Here is a 19535-nt window from a genome sequence, read left to right as displayed (position 1 = left end):
GGGGGGGGGGGATTTGAGCTAAGGCCACAGAAGAAGCACGTTAACCCACAGAGGAGAAGCCTCGGGAGGGCCCAGACTGTGACCCTGGCCTGTGGGCCCCTGCAGAGATGACCTCCCCTTCCAGAGGCCCTGACGCCCACCCAGCTCTCTGGCCTGCCTGCTCCTTTCCCACCCCCTCCAGTGAGCCTCGCCCCTTCCCAAAACACCCTGCAGAGTGGCAGCTGGTGTTCATCCCATGACAGGAGAAATGCAAAGCAGACTAAGGAGAGGGACACGCAGCCAAGGCGAAGGGAGACTGCGCCGCGATCAGGCTCCCCAAAGAGCCAAGAAAGGGGCTGCATTCAGTCACTGTGGCTGGTCACTGTGAGGGTCTCAGTCCCAGTGGCTTTAGGTGCTTTCCCAGCCACTGTCCTTCCCCCTGCAGCTCTTCCTGCCTGCGGGAGGGCGGAGTAGAGCCCAGCGTTACCTCTGCCCAGCTGATGCCCATCCTGCGTGGTCTCCTGTGCCCGTAAAGAGAGGAGTCATGCAGCTCTGAGGGAGCACAAATCCCCAGAGTGACAGTGTAGGGCCGGGGGTGACAGTGCCACCCTCACCTGGTTTGTCTCTGGAGGTGGGACGGCAAGGGCGTCAGTTACAGTAAAGCCCCTGGGTTTGGAAGTCCATGAGACAGAGGGCGGGGCAGGGAGGGCACACTGCCCACTTAGTGGGGGACAGGCTGAGGACTCAGTGGGGGACAGGCCAAGGTAAGGGCTGCAGAGCTGGAAGAAGCTTGACCGTGCTCTTCGGGACACACGGGCTTGACTCAGGTTCCTGAGCCCAGTGCCTTTTCTCTGGTAGCTTTGAGGCAGGAGCCACAGTGACTGTCTCTGGACACGTGCTGTTCGGGGGCACTGCCCCCCCCCCGGCCAGAGCTGAAAGGTAACGCACCCCTTCTCAGGTTTGGAAAAACTGAGGGCCGCGGGGCCAGACCCAGAAGCACAGATCCTCAGGCCCCACCAGCTCGCTCGGTCACGCTGGGACCAGGGACTGTCCCCGGCTGGGCTCCCCGGCTGGGCTCCCCGCCTGTGCAGAAGGCTGTGCCCTGACATCATCATCAGGCAGGTAGGACAGGACCTGGGAATCGACAGAACCGCCTTTCCCACATGCAGGGAGACCTCAGCTCTAGAGAAGGACGACAATGGACAGAGGAGGGGGGAGGGGCACACTGAGCTGCCCTGAGCAGAGACCCCCAAGGCAGCAGAGCCGGGGAGGGGCCAGTAGGCTGCTGCAACCCCGCCCGGCGCCTTCCCAACCAGGGGGCACCATCGGCCGGGGCAGCTCTCCTCTCTGGTCTCAGAGTCTGGGCTGCAAAGTGAGGTTCAGAAGGCTGTGGAAACCTAGTCCAGTTCTCAGGAAGACAGAAGGAGCCATGCAGAGCCTGCTCTCCACCTCAACAGCCGCCCCTCCATCCCTGCCTGGCAAGACCCCAGCCCTGGCCTTCCTTCTTACGCCACGTCTGTATTTTCTGAGTTTTCTATCACGGTCACATATTGCTTTCTGAATCAAGAAACAATGATCAGCTCTAAGCTGGTGGAGTCCCATCTGGCCCCACTCTGGTGGGAGGCGGCCAGGAGCCTGGGTGCCCCTTCTAGAGACCACGACTTCCCTGTCCACCTCAAGCCTGTGTATTGAAGAAAAGCGCCCATCTTCAGAGTGGACCTGCCCACGTGGGGCTCTCCCAGCTGGCCACGGCCGGGCCTGCAATCTGGTCTCCCAGCCCTCACTTAGCAACAGCAGAGCCCACCGCCACCTCCTTGAAACGGAAACACTGACCTACGTGCTTCACAGCAAGCTCAGGGCTCGCCTGGCCTCCTGTCCCCAGCTCTGCCCCTGTGAGCAGTCGTGAAGGGTGTGTGTCCCTGGATTTCTGACACGTGGATGCCACTGCCTCATCTGAACTCCCCTTCCGACAACAGGGGATCAAGGGTCTGAACCACCTGGCAGGGACACACCCAGCGAAGGGGCTCCCAGCGGGCCCGAGAAAGCAGGGAAGAAGGTCTGGCCTGCAGGAGTGGCCCGGGGGACAGCACGCCCAGGCAGCAGGAACACGCAGAGGCTCCTGCACTGGGCGCTGATCTCTTGGACCAGAAAGAAGACCCCCAGGTGTGAGAGCGAGGGTGGGAGTGAGAGAGGGTGCTGAGGGAGGCCGGGTCTGGGGCCATGTGGACGGAGGCCGGGGAGGAGCAGAGGGTGCGGGCACCCTCAGGAGAGCTCAGTGCCCGGCTCCTGTGGGCTCGCACTGGACGTCCTGCACAGCTCATAAAGAAGATAGGCTGTCCACAGCCGCTGTCCCCAAACTTAAAAAGTGCATGAAGTCAAGTAGGAGTGTGACATTGACACTCCTGGGTTGGGGTCGGGAGGTCTGCATCTAAGCAAGCTTGCTGCAGACCTGTGGCCAGGGGCTCCTTGGGCCACCCTCTGAGAAACAGCAGCCTGGGGAGGTCCCTGCTGGTCAGGTTGGTTTCTTCCAGAGGGATGAGATCCGCCTGTCTATCCTAGGAGCCATCAGGCAGCCCAGGTGCCTGGTCTGTGGCAGCTGTGCCCAGGGCTGAGCAGACATCGATCCACTGGGCCTCACCAAGGAGCTAATGGCAGGGGAAGGAAGTCTCCTCAGTGAGGCCTGGTGGAGGGAGGCCTCCGGCACGCACTAGGGACTCCATCTGGGCTTTCCCAATAGTGTGTGGAAATGAAGCCACCACAGGCCCCTGGCAGGGAGGGTGAGCTGGGAACGTCGTCACGCGGCCTCTGGGCTCCCCGTGGAACAGCAGGACGCTGTTTGAAAGTGGACGGATCATTACCTGGGTGTGTTATGAACCCCGTGACAACCACCCACATTCTGAAATCCATGCAATTAATGTCAACAGAAGAAATAAAATGGATTTAAAGATGCCCACTCATCCCAAAAGAAGGCAAAAAGTGAGGGGAAAAGAAACAAAAATTATGAAATAAATGTCAAAATAGTAGATTTCAGTCATAATTCTATCTATACTCACACTAAGTATGACTGGTTCGCTACACCGTTTAGAAAACAAAGGCTGTGGGGCTGGGGCTGGGGCTCAGGGGTAGAGCATTCACCTAGCACATGCGAGGCCCTGGGTTCGATCCTCAGCACCACATATAAATGATAAATAAAATACAGGTATTGTGTCCAGCTACAACTGAAAATTAAATTAAAAAAAAAGAAAAACAAAGGCTGACAGGATAGTTTTCTGTTTTTTGCTGATGTGTGTGTGTGTGAGTGTGTGTGAGTGTGAACATGCATGCTGGGGATTGAGCCCAGGCCTCACTCTTGCTAAGCACGTGCTCTGCCACTGAGCTACACACACAGTCTCAGGTTGTATTTCTTAAAGTAAGGTACCACTGTATGCTATCTACAAGAAACTCACTTCAATTACAAGGACATATATAGGTAGAAAGTTAAAGAATGGGAAAAAAATATATACCCCAAAACACTAATGAAGGAAAGGAGGAGCAGCTCTATTAATATCAGCCAAAGTAGACTTGGGAAAGAAAGTTATCGGACATAAAGGGCACGTTATAAAACAATAAAAGTCACTTTCCAGTAAGACACAAAAATCTTAAATATTATACATACAAGCACCTGATAACATAGCTCCAACAAAAGCAAAAACTGATAGAACTGAAAAGTGAGACATAGAAATTCACAATTTTAGCTGGGAATTTCATCAATCTTCTCTCACTATCTGACAGAAAATCAGTAAGATAATAGATGATCTAAAAAGCACCATCCGACAACTTGGCCTAATTGGTGGGAAGCATGCCAGCCAATAACACTCAGTGTGTACTCTCAAGGGCACAGGAAACCCTCACTAGATCATATCGTGGCCCATAGAACAAGTCTCAGCAAATCTAGAAGAGAAATCATGTAAAGTATGTTAATGTAGCATCCTAGTCTTAAAGCAGAGATCAATAGCAGGAAGATATGGGGGAGATCCTCAAGTATCAGGAAGTCAGGCAACACCCTCCTAAATAACCTCTGAAGAGGCTAGGGGTATAGCCCAGTGGCAGAGAGCCGGCTGAGCGGGCCTGGGGCCGTGGGTCGGATCCCCTGGACCACAAAACAAAACAACAAAAACAAAGAAGAGATATCAAGGCAAATTTAAATTTAAAAATGTTTTGAACAGGATAAAAACAAAAATGCATGATGCCAAAATTTGGGGAATGCAGCTAACATAGCTCACAGGGAAATTCGTAGCTTTTTAAAATTCATAGCTTTTAGCATCTCTCCAAGTAAAGAAGGAAGCCTCAAATCCGTCACGTAAGCAACTTGACAGGCTTTGGAAGAAGTGCAAACTAAACTCAAAGTAAGCAGACAAAGGAAATAATAGTGGCAAAAGAAGAAATTAATGTATGAAAGAGGAAAATCAATAAAGCCAAAATCTGATTTTTGGGAACATTAATAAAATTAATAAACCTTTAGCCACAATGAAAGATAGAGAGAGAAAGAGAGAGAAAGAGAGAGAACATGGAGAACATGGAATGACAGCACGGGTGTTATGACCAAGGACACAGGAGGGCTGGGAACAGGCCTTGCCTGGGGTTCGATGACGTCCATGCAGTGCACTGAGTCCTTGGAAGAAAAAAAAGCACTAAACTTATTCAAGAATAAATAGATAACCCAAATAGTCACAAATCTAACAAAGCAATGGAATTAACAGTTCAAAATATTCCAAAAAATAAAACCCGTGGGCCAAATGATCCCTCCCGGAGACACAGTACCAACTCTGTACAATGCACAGAAGGTGGAACCCTTCCCACCCCGGTTTACAGGGCAGTATCACCCGACCACGAAGCAAGACAAAGCCATCACCAGAGAAGAAAACGAGAGCCCAATAGGCCTTAGGAACACAGATGCAAAGATTCTCAACGAAATATTGAGCAACATATAAAGATAATAATACATCACGACTGACTGGTTCAGTATTTGAAAAAAAAATCAATCAACACAATTCACCATATTCACTCATTACAAGTATCATGGCTGAATAGATACCAAAAGAGGCATTTTGCAAACCCCCAAATCCACTTAGGATAAGAACTCTCAGTCAACTTTAATCTGATCCAGGCCACTTACTGAACCTACAGCTAACTCAGTGGTAAAGATGGGTTTCTCTCCACACCCCTGCCCACCTCGGGGATGAGGGAACATGGCCTCGGGTCAAAATATTAAAGAATTTTGAAAATTAACACTAAAAAAAAAAAACTAGCAAAAATTCCAACCAAAGATCTGAACAGACATTTTACCAAAGAAGACACGTAGATGGCAGATGAGCACCTGAAAGACGCTCCGTGTCACAAGCTCTTAGGGAAACGGAGGCTGAAGCCCCGACGGGCCCCATCTCATGTTCATTAGAAAGAGAGAAAGAGACCACCCGTCCCCGCCCAACGGCCTGGGTTACGACAGGGGCGACTGTGCCACCTCAGAAGACAGGCCGGCAGTTTTTCCAGAAGTTCAGCTTGCTGGTGTCACGTGACCCAGCAACGTTCTTTGACGGCCACCTAATTGAACTGAAAGCTTGTGTGCTCACGAAAACTATTTGCAAATTATTGTGGCAATTTTATTCACGAACACCTCAAACTGGAAACTGCCACCCGATCTAGGGTGCGTGGACAGACCAACTCGGGTGCGTGTATGTGGTCAAAAGGCGCTCTGAAGACAAAGGGGCAAGCCGTGGCCCCTGCCAAGTGGGCATGCACGTGCTCCGTGCTCTGAGGCCCCACAGCCACCGGCCATGTGAGTCCACCTGAGTGAGATTGAGGGAAGGCAACAGTGAGGGACGAAAACAGAGGGCATCACGGCTCAGAGACCCTGTGCTCTGTAGAAGGTGGTGGCTCCCTCGTGGGCTCAGGGCTGGCCAGGAGCTGCTGCCCCCAGTGTGGTGAGGGAGGACAGTATCCATGTCACCAGACTGGGAAAAGTCCAAAGTTCAAAATTCTAAGAACAGTCCCTACTAACCCTGCACCAACAGAAAGCCAGAGTCTGCGCGGTGGACGGTGGAGAGCAGGACCATCTGCACACAGGGAGGGAGGGGCCAGGCCCTCCTGCTCCCCCTCGGCAGGGACGCCCCCGGGGGCTCCTGTGCCTTCAGGCTCCTGAGTGCAAACCTTCAGGGACCACGGAGGTGCGGATGAGCATCAGGGACTGGAGCATGGGGCGGCTTAATACAGACACCGGGTCCTTGTGGAGACGACCTGCGTGTGGGTGCAGGTCAGCACTCGCTGGCACTGTCTCTCCTCTCTGTCAGCTGGGACGGCCTAGCAGCAGCAGCACCCCATCACCACAAGTGCCCCTGGCGCAAGATCTTGGTGTTTAACACCCTACAGTGCTGAGGTGCTAAAAATAAAAGCCCACAACACCCCACAATGATGTGAGACGTCCCAGGGCACAGGAGCTGGTGGAAGAGCTCCCAGTGGCCCATGCTGGCCAGATTCGAGCCTCACCACAGCGCAGGCCAGATCTGAACCCAAAGTGCAGAATGAAACCCACGGGCGCACCCCATTGCAAACAAATGGTGGACCCCCATGTGAGGGGAAGAGGGGCCTCATCCCACACAGAGGGCTTCCAAATGGCCTGTGCCCTCAAGGTGCACAGAGAACTCCCTACCCCCAAGGCCCGGCTGAGCAGGGCTACTTCTCTCCAGAGAACAGGACCTGTCCCTGACCTGGGGCCCCTGGGAGAGGTCCAGTCACCAGGGCTGCTGCTGTGGTTACCCCTACGGCCCTGAGATCCTACGGTGGGGAGCAGGGCCCACCTCTCAGGGTCGAAGACCAGAGCAGGGAGCTTGGTGAACTCTGGGTCAGTGGTCAGCAAGTGTCCCTCAGTCATGAGCTGTGGCCACATGGTCAGCTGGCAGGCTAAGTCCATCCAGGGCTGCTGAAGGGACTGGGCGGCCCCTGGCCCCAGGCTTGGCCTCCTCCGGGCTCTCTGGATGATCCCACCCTGGTGAGCTGGGCAGAATTCAGTGAGTCCTGGCTGGAGGTTCACAGTGATGGCCTCATGTCCTCCCTCTGCCTGTTCCAACCATCTCTGCTGTTCTTCACAGGTCCCAAGGTCCTCCTGTGCGTGTGGAAGGAGGGCATAGGCATCTGTCAGCCCTGGCCCTGCACCCTCTCGCCTCGACAGGATCTGAACAAACAAGACTATTTTTGAATGTGATCTTTTCTGGAGCCGCCTGGTCCTCCCTGCTGGAGCCCGGGGCAGCAGCAATGAGATGTCTCCCATGGTGCTGTCCCTGGGGAGAGGTCAGCCGGGAGCAGCTTTGCCCATGGCAGACAGTTTGGCAGGTGGAGCCGGCTGTGCTTTGAAAGGCGCTGCAAAGTCTTTTCCAAGAAAAAAATCTCTCTTCTCTCTAGACCTGTGGCAAGGCCTGAAATCCCACCCGACAGCCACACCTGGTGCAAACCTGTCTCCAGAAGGGTCCCACACTGAGTGCCATGTGCCAGCACGGATGGGGGAAGCTCTGCATTGCCACTGCCACCCCAGAGATGAATGTGCCCGCCCGGGCCAGATCCACACCTGCCCAGATCCCACTGCTCCGTCATCAGGGGCAGAGCCCGCCTCTGAGTTTTGACACATGGTTTGGCTTTACCTGTGAAAGGTGAGCACACCCCCGACCCCTGACCCTCTCTTTTGGGGGCAGGTCACCTCTGTTCCTGGTGAGCGGGTCCCGTGGGGGGGGGGGCGTGGGCTGGCTGCATGGAGAGCTATTTGGGAAAAGGCTGGCTTTTGGGACAGCAATATGGACTGCCCCTACCATTGGCCACTTAGTACAGATAGGGAAAGGGTCCAGAGTCGGTAGGCTTGGATAAGTCTGAGACGAGAGAGGCAGGAAGCAGGAGACCTCCGTTCTGTCCAGGAAGGCAAACCTGGTGAGCCCAGAAACTGAGGGCTGGGGGGCTTCTGGTAGGCAGGGGAGGCAGAGGGACACCTGTAGGGGAGACCAAGGGATGACTCTACAGGGAGAACTGTCCAGCCTCCCTGGCCCCTGCATGACCACGCCCCCGCTTGGCCCAGAAACGGCTCACATTGTTTAATGACACCCCCAGACACTAGGCCAGGCACTGTTTTCCATGGGACACGTGGAACAGGCTATGGCTTGACTTTGTGCTCAAGTGACATGAGATAAAACAACCAGAACGTGCCAAGGGTCGTGGCCACTGGCCCTGTGGACATGCGGCCTGGCGGCCTCATTCATCCTCCACGGCCTCACAGAGCAGAGCAAGCAGCCAGATGCTGAGGCCGACTGCAGGGTCAGGGCACCATGGGAGTGCTGGGTCTGCACACCACCTGACCACCTCACCAAGGCCACTTATGGGGGCCACTACCCTTTGGGGACCACCTCGATAAGGGAAAACAAGGCTCTTCTGGCCCAGAATATCCTTCTTCTGCAGACACACCTCCAGGAAGCCAAGGCAGAGCCTGACTGTGCCCTTGATAGAAAGAATCCTAAGGGCCCTGTCAGCCAGCAAGCCTGCTTCTGGGGCTCTGCTCGGGAGTCGGCCAGTGTGCTCACACATCTTGGAGCACAGCGTCCCTCACATTTCTTTGCAATGAAAGAAGTGGACACAACCCAATACCCACAAGGAGGGGCCAGGTAGGTGGTGGGGCTTCCTGTGGCTGGAGAGAGTGGCCTTGCCCATGCTGTCCTGCCTCAAAGCCATGCTGACACCTTGAGGGATGTTCAAATCCCAGTTCAGCTCTAGAGAGCCGCCCGGAGCTGGCGTTCCTCCCCAGGCAGGGCCAGGTGCACGGGAAGCTCTCCTTCCGCTCCCCCACTGCAGGGCCAGCTCCTGCGGCACAGGCCTGGCCCCGGAGGAAAAGGAGGACGGGCAGAGACAGGCCTGCCCTGAGGCTGCACTGCTAGACTGAGCTCTGTGCCCTGAGCTCACAGAGCAACCTCAGCCTCACCTGATCCCTCCTGGGAAGGTCCCCGGGGCTACCAGATGCCCCCACCCAACTCTCCCAGTCCTGAGGTCCCTCCTCCAGCCACCTGTTGGAGGGAGCCTTCCTGAGCCTGTGGAGCTGTGTTGTCTCTGCAGCCAGGCGGGGTCCCCGTGACTTCTTCCTGTCCTGCCTCACACTCCACATCTCAGCATTCACTGGACAGCCAGGTGCAGTCCCATGGGGACCCTCTGCACCCCACCATTTGTTTTGAAGGGGATCCCTGCACTGCACAGGGCCCTCCAGTCCTCCGGAGTCTGGACCAGGCTCTTCATCTCTGGCATCCATTCCCAGCTCTCTGGGAAGCTCCCAAGTCTGCATCTGTTCCCTGTGCAGAGTGGAGCGCTGGCTACAGGACCACTCAGAAGACTCAGGGCTGCAGCCCGGGAGGTTGTGCAGCTCTAGAGCTGGATGACTCCCGCGCAGCCCTCTGCGAGTATGAAGACAGCAGGGCTGAGCCAGGGGACCGGAGGGAGACCAGGTGCCCTGCCGAGCTGCCCAGGCAGCCCCTTGGGCTCTGGGGTGTGGAGCCTGGCACAGAGTGTCTGCTGAGGACATCAGTGTGGGCGTGCCATTGGTCACAGTGAAATCTGAGCCAGAGCGAGCCAGGCCCTGGGGAGGAAGGACAGGCTACTTGGAATTGGGTCACAGCCCATCAGCATCTTTGTTCAGCAACAATAAGCAGGAATTGACTTCTCAGTGTTTTCCCATGGCACCCCAGCATGCACCCCAGCTCTCTCAGTCTTCCTGGCACCGAGGTCACCCATCAGAGGTAGCTAACAGTGTGTCCTGTGTGCTCAGATCTCATAGCACTTGTCCCTATTGTCCCCGTTTGCAGAAGAGGCTGAGGCCAGGAAGGAGGTAACTTTCCAAGGTCACCCAGATGCCACCTGACTTAGTGCCCCACCCTGCCCCTCCCAGCTGCCCCCACCTGGGATTGGCATCCTGTTTGGTGTCCTGAGGGTTTCTCTGGGCACAAGCCCCAGGTCCTCGTCTGGTAAGAGCTGCCCAGGCTGGAAGGACACCCACCAAGCACCTGCCTCTCCAGGCCCTGTGCTGTGGCCCCTTTCATTGTAAAACATTTACCCCCCCACCGTGCCCAAGTGCCCATCCAGCAGCTCTGAGGACCTCACATCACTGTGTGGCCATCACCACCATCCGTCTCCAACTGCCACCTCCTCCCACACAGCAGCCCTGGCCCCTCCCTCAACACTGGCTTCCACTCCCCATCCAGCCGCGACGGCCACCTACATCCTGTCGCTGTGGACTCAGTGACGGACTTCCTGTCGCTGTGGACTCCATGACGGCACCTCACACAAATGTGTGCTCTTTCGTAAGTGACTTACTTCATTCACCGCGTGTCTTCCAGGCCCGCCTGAGTCGCGGCCCTTCCTGCCTCAGCCCGAGGAGCGGCCCACGGTGCAGGGACCACACCCTGTTGCCAGCCGTCCAGTCTCCGCCCACGCACGAGCCGCTTCTCCATCTTGGCTTTGTGAATGAGGCCCTGTGAGCGCGGCTGGGCATGCCAGTTCTCCCGGGTTCGCACCCAGACGTGAGATTGCTGGGTCACAATTGATCAGAGCTATCCAGGGCACTTGCACATTATCTCATTGACTGTTTCTTCCCTAAAATGAGGTCACCCCATCTAGGGGAAGGAGACCTGGGACAGAGAGTCTGAGGGAGTTGTTCCATGCTACTGGCCAGGGGGAGACTGACCCGTCTGAGGCAGAGCCCAGCCTCTCCTGTGCTCAGCTTCCGGCCAAACCTCATTCCCCAGTCCTGTCCTGTCCGCTGAGCACACTGAATGAATAATGAGTGAACTGCATGAGCAGGGGACCAGCTAGAGGGCACCGTGGACAGTGCTGTGGCTCCTCCAGATGAAGCTCCGGCCAATAGCATGGAGTGGCCACTGGCTGGTGTCCAGACAGCATGGCCCTGGAGGACACAGTGCTGGGAACCCTGGGGAGGAGGTGTGGAGGCTCCATCCTGCAGAGAAGGGGAGCAACTCGCCCCTGGGGCTCTGTGCTACACAGCAGGTCATAACAAGGATGCCAGGGCCAGGGGCCAGCAGGCAGGATAGCCCGCAGGGTGGACCTCTCATTCCCCAGAGGCCCTGGCCAACTTCAGGGCAAAGGACCAGAAGGCTCTTTGAGAGGAGGGAGGTAAAAGGCAGCTCTTTGATCAATATACTAATCTGCTGACCTTGGTTGGCGAGCCTTGGCCCCCCCCCTCGCCTGGCATACATTAACCCACCACGCTGCAGTGTCCAGAATTAATCAGCGTCGCCTCCCACCTGGCCTCGCTCAGCCATGTTTGCTCGCAGTGACCAGGGTGGGTGGAGGGTGAGATGCCTTGTGGAGGCAGGGTGCTGCCTGTCTCCATAGTGGTCACATCCAACCTCATGTACCTGCCTCCCTCCCTGTGGGCAGGGAGCCAACTTCCTTCCTTTCTTCCACGGTCAGGACACACGCCTGGCTTGGCCGGCTGAAACCTCTTCCCATACATACCGGGTGTGAGTTTCTGGGGAGGGCTGAGGGGAAGACCCTTACTCATCCTCCTCCCTTCCTTTAGTGTGCACAGACATGTGTGCAAGCCTGTGCACGGGATCAGCCCACGCATGCCCACACGGCATGTCCAGGTCCCACTCTGCAGCCCCAGGGCGTGCGTCTCCTCAGAGCCCTGGTGAAGAGGTCCCTGTGCCCTTCCCAGGCCGGCAGGCAGCTCTGCCTCCAAGAGCTCCGACTGCCGGCTGCACCTCCAGCAAGGACCCCTCATACCCGTGCGCAGGCCTCGTAGGAACAGCCGCACAGCCCCTTAGAACAGGGCCCTCACCCTGGTGGGGCAGGACCTGGCAGAGGGGTGTGGAGGGGGAGTCTGGAGGTGGGAGCAGGATGGGATCCCAGGAGTCCGAGAGTCTCGTCTAAATTCTGACCACTACCTGCCATTAGCCTAAACCTTGTGGGTCCCGCCCTGCCCCTGGCTATACCATGCGGAGGGAGCTGCCTGTGGCTGGCAGGCTCAGGTGGGGACAGTGGGGGAGGGAGGCTGACCTTGCTGTGCCAGTCCCCGTGCGTCACCCCAGAGAAGTCAGCTTCCCTGTTGTTTCTGGAAGTCTCTGAAGCGGTGTGTCTGAATGAGGATGCTGGTCCACTCACGTACACATGAGGACCTCCCACACGGGCTCTGCTAGGACACAGTGGTCATTCGTGGGCCCGCGTGGCTCTTCCTGGCGCCTGACATCCTTAGCTGACGACAGTGGCCTGCGTGCCCGGGCATTGCCCTTGGGCTGATAGGGCCGTTGGAGCACAGGATGACATCACCGCTCAAGGTCACAGAGCTGTCAGCTGTTGGATGTGAGCTCAGGTGGCTTGAGTCAGAGCTGCTGGGGAGGAAAGGGGCCTCTGGGCCTCTCAGGGTGGGGGCCTGGCCCAGACGCTCAGAGCTGGCCGGGCACAGGATGGGTGCAGCCGGGATTGTGTCTGGGTTCTGGGCAGAAGATGGAAAACTAGAATAAAGGGATGAATCCACTCATTTAAGGTCAATATTTATTCATTTTAAAATGTAATTTTAAAAACTTATGAAATGTTTTAAACATTGAAAGAGGAAGCCTGGCTTGCTGAGCCCACCGTGTACCTGGGCCGGGATGAGGAAATCGCCCCCAGGTGGCCAGTGGCACTCGGTTTTCACCTCCCCCCTCCCACCCCGCCCCCCACCTTGGGGCACCAAGGGCAAATCCCAGCTTCCCATCTGTCTGCTGGGTATTTCTCTCTTGTGGTTTAAAGGAGCCACCTTGTTATGCTGTGGTCACTGCCAGTCCCCACGCGTCACCACAGGGAAGTCCTTCTGGAAGTCTCTGGGGCAGTGTGTCTGATGAGGATGCTGGCTGCTCGCTGGTGGGCTTTGAGGACTTCTTCCACGCAGTTGTTACGGGCAACATATCTGTGTCCCCCAGATTCAACACTGATGCCCAGTGGGACAGTGGGAGGGACGTGAGGAGGTGATCAGGGTAGATGAGGGCCTGAGGGTGGCCCTGTGATGAGATTCGTGCCCTCGTGAGGAGAGATCAGCGAGCTGGTGAGAGGGCAGCGTCTGGAGCCAGGAAGGGCCTGCACCATGGCCCCAGGTCTGGGCCTTCCGGCCTCCAGAGCGTGAGGAAGAAGGGTGTTGTGGACAAGCCGACCCGCAGGACGTGTCAGCCCCAGTGGGCGGCCAACAGCTCTCCCACTTACACGTTTGTCCTGAGGGCACGGGGCCACCGGCCTCCCAGAATCCTCTGCAGTCTGCAGCAGCCCACTGCACCTGTGCTGTCATTGAACGTCCCTCTGTCCTGTGTGTTTCCAGGAGTGTCCTTAGACCTGATGATGGTGGGCAGGGGGGTTCCAGCAAGAGCCCCTGCTGGGTGGGCAGGTGAACCCTGTGTCTCGTTGTTTGCATGGGGTGGGGGGTCAGCCTCGACCCTCTTCACAAACCCCACCCACCTCCTGGAGGTCCCAGAAGCACCTGTCACCTGTGTCCTCCTTAAGATCTGCAGGGGAGCTCTGCTGTCACCCTCCTTGCTCTGCCCCCTGAGCTAGAGGACTGGGGTGAAGTGGAGCCTCCCTGGTCCCAGCCGGGGAAGGGCACAGAAGCCTGGCCCTGTCCCTGCGTTGGCCTGTGTCCAGGGCTGTCACACCCTGCCCCGGGGCCAGCACGGTTCTTCAGCTTGCTCGGGAGCATGTGATGTCACCACATCGGTCGTCCCTCTCCCCTGTTTTTATGTGCACGTGCTCGCCCACACGGCCTCTCCATTAACTCGTGGGGGCATCTCCAAGCTGTGTTCCTTAAAGCACATTTTGCTTTTAAATGTTTTTTTAAAAAACCTTATGACTCTCTTAAAGTCGATTTTCACTCTGTCTAAAGTCAGTCTGCCCTGGGGACACCCAGGTCGCCATCTCCTGTTTTCCCCTGGACACTGTCCCTCCAGAGTTTCTGGCTCCTTAGTCCTCCTTCTGCCATGGCCTTTTGAGGGGACACTGTCTCTACCGTGTCCTCATGGGTCCAGCCTGGGGACGCAGTCCGGGGGAACCACAGGAGGAGCAGGAAGGACGTCAGCCCTCGGCAGGATCGTCTCCATTCGGAGAGGCCTGTTAGGGCTCAGCTCTGAAATGAGTGACTTTTTTTTTTTTTCAATTTTTACCCTGGGGCTCTGTCAGCAATAAAAGAGGCTGAGAGCCTCCCCAAGAGCTCAGAACCCTCAGAAGGCCCGGCTCAGAGTCCAGCAGCTCACAGCCTCTGCTCTTCTTTTGGGCACATGTAGCAGGTGTCCTTGAGAAGACTGTGTCCAATCGCAATGTCTGTGGCGTCGTTGGTAGGTCTTCCTGGGCCCCACCTTCTCACCCGTCCTGGACCCCAGGCAGAAGGGAGGTGCAGCTGCTCCGAGGTACACACATTCATGTGTGTGCACAGTCTGAGCCACGTGGCTCGAGCAGGCCACTGTCCGGGAATGCCCCATCTTCCGTGATCCCCAGAGTAGCGCCGAGGGGAGTGCAGGTGTCCCAGGCTGCAGAAATGCATGTCTGGGTTCTACGGGACTCTGGGCATACCCACGTCTGACACTGGGCAGCACACAGAGGTCACCAGGGGCTGCAGAGGCTCCTGCTCAGCCGGGGCTTGATACCTCTGACGGGGCCACCAGCCCTGCTGGCCAAGTCCTGGAGGCAGGTGGGCAGAAGCTGTGTGTGCACAATGCCAAGCAGGGCTCCCCGAGATACTGCACGCACAGGGGACAGTCCCCCTCTTCACAGAGGTTCTGCTGTGGTCACAGGGCCACGTGCTCACGTTCAGTGCTGGCTCCTGCCCTCCGATGAGGCGACCTGATTGCCCAGAGCCCAGCTTCTCCAGACTCGCATCTGCCAAAAGCACTTGGGGCAGGTGCCCAGCCAGCCCAGCCACCAAGGAGAGGCAAGGGACAGACACTGAACAGCACTCAGAGTAGGGGACCAGGCTCTGCCTGCTGGAGCCCACGGGGTAGAGACCCAGACGGCTGGCCCCTTTCATCTGCAGAGGCAGCCCCCGACTCTCCCTCCGCTGGCTGGGAGCACACCCCGCAAAGCAGGCCTCCAGGGCTTCCCGGTGGCATTTTCTTGGGTTACAAGTCTATCTAGCCATATCCCAGATTTCCCTCGGCACCTGCTTGGCACAGCAAGTGTGCCAGGAAGTGTGCCAGAAGTGTGCCAGGAAGCACAGCGTGAGCAGGAGAGCCCCAGGCATGTGGCGGGGGTTAGCACTCCTTCAAGGAGGAAGCGCGGAGCAGCCTGCTTCCTTCCGTGCGGCGGAGAATTCGTTCACTCTGGAATCTCACCATCAGATAAGACAAAGTCAAAAAGGGAAGTATGAATATGTAGCCTCTGCGCCCACAGCCATACACACGGCCACCACAGGAGGACACAGAAACTGCGCTTGTTTCACAGAAATGAAGAAGTCAGCATTGACAATTCACAACGTTTCCTTCAGAGCTCTGCCTGCTCGTTGGAGCCACGGACGGACATGTGGCTGCCTTCCTCCTGGCCTGCAGGTCGCCGCATCACCATAACCCACTCACAATCCTGTGTCCCTGCTGCCACGCTGGGAGAGGGGCCCACAGCAGGCACCGTGCAGCTCTGCCTCCAGCCCACCGTCCACCTCCCCCTGGATGGTCCCCCACAGCCCATGTGAAAGTCAGATGGCCTCCTCCTGGGGTGCCCACTCAGGAGGTCTCCGGGGGACTTACGTGAGGTGCAGACTCGCGGGCCCTCCCTGGCCTGGCCCCACAGGAGACGGCACACCACGCATTGCTCAGGGGAGGACAGAGGCGTTGACGTGCCTCACCGAGAGCGTCAGGTTTTATGCTTTAAGACAAAGGAAGCTTGTTTTTAAATGTTCCTTTGTTCTGGGTGACACGATGGTAGAGGAGCCACACCACCCACATGGGCACGGAGTGGGGACCCTGGGTCCTGGGAACACACACCCATTTGTCCCTGAAGCATCCTCTTCTTCTGACTCCACCTCGGGTCAGCCGTTCTTACAGAACCCTGGGTCCTGGTCATAGGAAGGGTATTCAGAGACCATAGTCTGTCTGCCAAGGGTGCCCATGACTGAGTGGTCATTGTCTCTAGGTGTTGTCAGTGGGCAGAAGTCACACACACACACACACACACACACACACACACACCGTAACATCTTAGTACATTTCAATGCCAATGGCAATACCTGCTGTGTAAATTTTCCCATTTTACATTTGGGTCCCACCCTCTGTGTGCACCCCCCCCACACATGGCCTTGAAGTCACACTGCCAGCAGAGTGCCACCACTGAGAGCACAGCTGCTGGAGAGCTTCGTGAGGCCATTAGGTCAGCACGGGGTCTCAGAGTCGGCTGAGGCTAATTCACAGCGAGGCACAGGCAGAGGCGCCCCGGTGGGGCCCCACCCTCCACCCCTCCCTCTCACAGATAACCACACACAGACGCGTGGTATCCATCTGCACATGGTTGTCAGTCCCCACTGCCCGTCCCCCCTCCCCAGATGAGGCCTGGCCACGCAGTTCTGTGTCTTTCTTCTCCACCAAGGTCCCTGTGATCTTGCTGGAACCAAGAGCTTGTCTTTGCTTTGACCTCTGCTCTGAGTGTCCATCTGTCCCCTGCTGACAGACACAAGGGACATTTCCACAAAAACATGTTTTTTTTCCTTGAGGTCAGTTTCTGAGGTCAGTCTCAGAGGTCCAAAGTCAAGGCATCCCCAGGCTGGCTGCTCCCAGGCTCTGGGGGTGGGGGGTATGTTTCCTCGACCTTTTCAGCTCCTAGTGGCCACTGATGCTCATAGGCTATAAGGCCACAGTGGACATGGGGCCAGGGCAAGATGAACCTGTCCTTGGAGGTTGTGGCTGAGGGACAGGGACAGTGAACCAGACGGGTCTTTGGGTTGTTTTAGAAGGATGGGGAGGAGCAGGTCTCCAGGACCAGGGAGGGCAAGGCATGTCCTGAAGCGGTATCCCCCAACCAGGGGGACCAGCCCCTCCTTCCTCTCCTCCACAGAATGTTCTGGAGTGTGAGGGGCAAGAGAGAAAAACACTGAGACTCCAGAAGATAGTAGAGGCTGGCCAGCCCCCATGGACCCAGAGGCACTGCTATCCAAAGGTGGACCCTCTCTGTCTGCCCCAAGGTTAAAAATCTCACCACCGGCCATTCTGACAGGTCCACCTTGTCCTTCAACCTCTGAGCACAGAGCAGCTTTCAGATCACTGGCCTGCAACACGGGGCGGGCAAGATCCGAGGACCACAGTGCCAGGTCTAGAGGAGGGACTGCAGCTCAGCAGAGCCCTGGCCAGCCGAGCCCCCTGGTGCTCAGCTCTCCCCTGCTGCAGGAGCTTTGCCGTCCAGCACCTGGTGTCCGAGCACCTGGATCAGGGCTGCCGCGGTAGAGGGCCACCTAAGGAAGCTATGCAGCCATCTTCCAAGAGAGGGAGGGCTTTGGCCTCTGCGACCTCCTCACATCCCTGAAGACTGGTCCTAGACAGCCCACTTCTCCCCCCAGAAAGATCAGGACCTCGGCCCCTCCCAGCCACTTGGGTGAACACAGGGGCAGCAGTTGCCTAGTGACCAACAGGACCCAGCCCTGGCCCCAGCAGGCACAAAACACCTGAGAGCCACAGGGACTGAAGGGGGTTGCCTCTGAGCAAGACTGGCCTGGGGTCACCTCCGATGCACGAGGTGAGGGCACAGGGAGGCTGGGCTCCGAGGCCGGGGAAGGATGGGGCTCTCTCAGGGAGTCAGACTGGCCGGCCTGTGGGAAGGGGCTCCTGTCTTTCTCCCTATGCCAGAGGAACCCCAGGAGAGGAAAGAACCATAAAAAATCAAAACAAACTTCTTGAAGAAAACGTGAGATTTGCCGGTGACAGTCTGAGTTGTGAAGTCCTAGCACCGAGAGTGCACAGAGGAAGGAGGAAGGCGCTCCCTCCAGAGGGGGAGATCGTTTACAGAGAATGTCGGGCCGAACAAAAGTGGAAGAAACGCATTTTAAATACAACAAAAGGCCAACTTCCTTAATGAAGTCCTCTTATGAATCCAGTAGAAAAGACCTAAAAACCAGGGGGAAAAATAGAAAAGTGAAAGTGTATTGGTGGAGTTAACAGAAAAGGAGATACAGATGGCTTCTAAATACAGGAAAGCTCAATAACTGGAAATATGAATATGACACCGTGTGGTGGTTCGAACAGGCTCATAACGTTGTGAAGGGAGCACTGACCAGCTCTATGAGAGATGGTCCAATACCCGTCCAGAAGATGAAGGCACGCAGGACTTGGGTTGGACATTTCAGCCTTCCACTTTCCTCTGTGAGCTAAGACACAGGCAATTGGTTGAAGTTATTCTAGCTGCAAAATATCAGAACATATGTCCATCAGTGGCCAGTCAGTCCAGCATGGTACAGCTGATGCAGAGGAATAGCATACAGCCATCAACAAGAGTGAGGCAGGGTTGCCGGAATAAGGGGCAAGTGGACAAGGTGTGTGTGCACCTGTGTCCCTAAAGGAAAGTGCCCGACACATGTATATATGAATGCACGTGTGTGTGTATACATGTGTGAGCCCATGGGAGAATGTGTGTGCATGTGCTGGGTGTATTCATACACACAGGTACCTGTACATAAGCAGCTCTGCCCTGTGACTCTGATTTACTGTTGGAAGTTTGTCAAAAACAAAGAAGTAAGGAGGTTGTGCCTTCCAGGACCTGGCCGTTTACCAGAGACAGAGCCTGCGGCTTTCTGGGAGGCCAGCTGTCCTGCTCCTGTGCTGACCCCATCACCTGCCAAGGGAGAGGGCAGAGGCAGAGGGACAGCACTTCCCCAGGGCGTGGGGGCCACAGGAGCTGCAGAGGGCACACCTGGGAAGGTGGCTTGGCAGCAAGAAGCCTGGCTCTGAAGTGAGGACCCCCAGACGCTCCCCTTGGCTGTCAGGCTGTTGGCTGGTAAGATACCACCTTGGGGAGACCGGGCAGCCATCACTACAGCCAGTCACCAGGGGCAGAGCCGGGGCAGCCCTGGCCACCTCTCCAGTACCCTCTGTCCTGCTGCAGATTGGAGGAGTGAAGCTCCTGGTGAGGACTTCCGCTGGCCCTGGGCTGGCGGCCGAGGCTGGAAGGGCAGAGTCGGGGTGGCCATGTTGAAGGCAGGGGGAGGCTGTCTAGTGCTTGGGATGGGGACCACGGTGGGTCTGTGCAGGGGCACCCAGTGAAGAAAAGCAACAGAGGGACTCACAGGCAGGCACAAGAGCAGGAGCCTAACAGCTCCCACGTGCCCAAGGACGTGCCCAAGGACGTGCCCAAGGACGTGCCCAAGGACGTGCCCAAGGCAGAGCCGCCCTGGACGGCAGAGCACACCTGCTGGGGGGCCGAGCCTCAGGCTCTCTGGCCGACGTGCCGCCCTACATTCCCACAGCACAGACTCTGTGCTAAACGCTGAAAAACCAACCCAACAGAAATTCGACTAAGTATAGACTGTTTTTGTGCCACCCCCTCCCCCTCTC

General features: G+C 56.8%; 1 long non-coding RNA gene across 1 annotated transcript in view; it reads right to left on the bottom strand.

Annotated features, from left to right (window-relative positions):
- LOC125619729 overlaps nt 1-19389 on the bottom strand; it is a 31721-nt gene extending 12332 nt beyond the window's left edge. The window contains exons 1-2 of the long non-coding RNA XR_007351286.1: nt 19378-19389; nt 10348-12242 (exon numbers count right to left, since the gene is read on the bottom strand). This is a non-coding gene — a long non-coding RNA (uncharacterized LOC125619729). The remainder of the gene's footprint in view (nt 1-10347; nt 12243-19377) is intronic.
- Between the last annotated feature and the right edge of the window lie 146 nt (nt 19390-19535).

This window comes from Marmota marmota, unplaced genomic scaffold (genome assembly GCF_001458135.2).
Source record: "Marmota marmota marmota unplaced genomic scaffold, marMar, whole genome shotgun sequence".
Lineage (NCBI taxonomy): Eukaryota > Metazoa > Chordata > Mammalia > Rodentia > Sciuridae > Marmota > Marmota marmota.
This window is presented reverse-complemented; position numbering and strand designations above follow the sequence as displayed.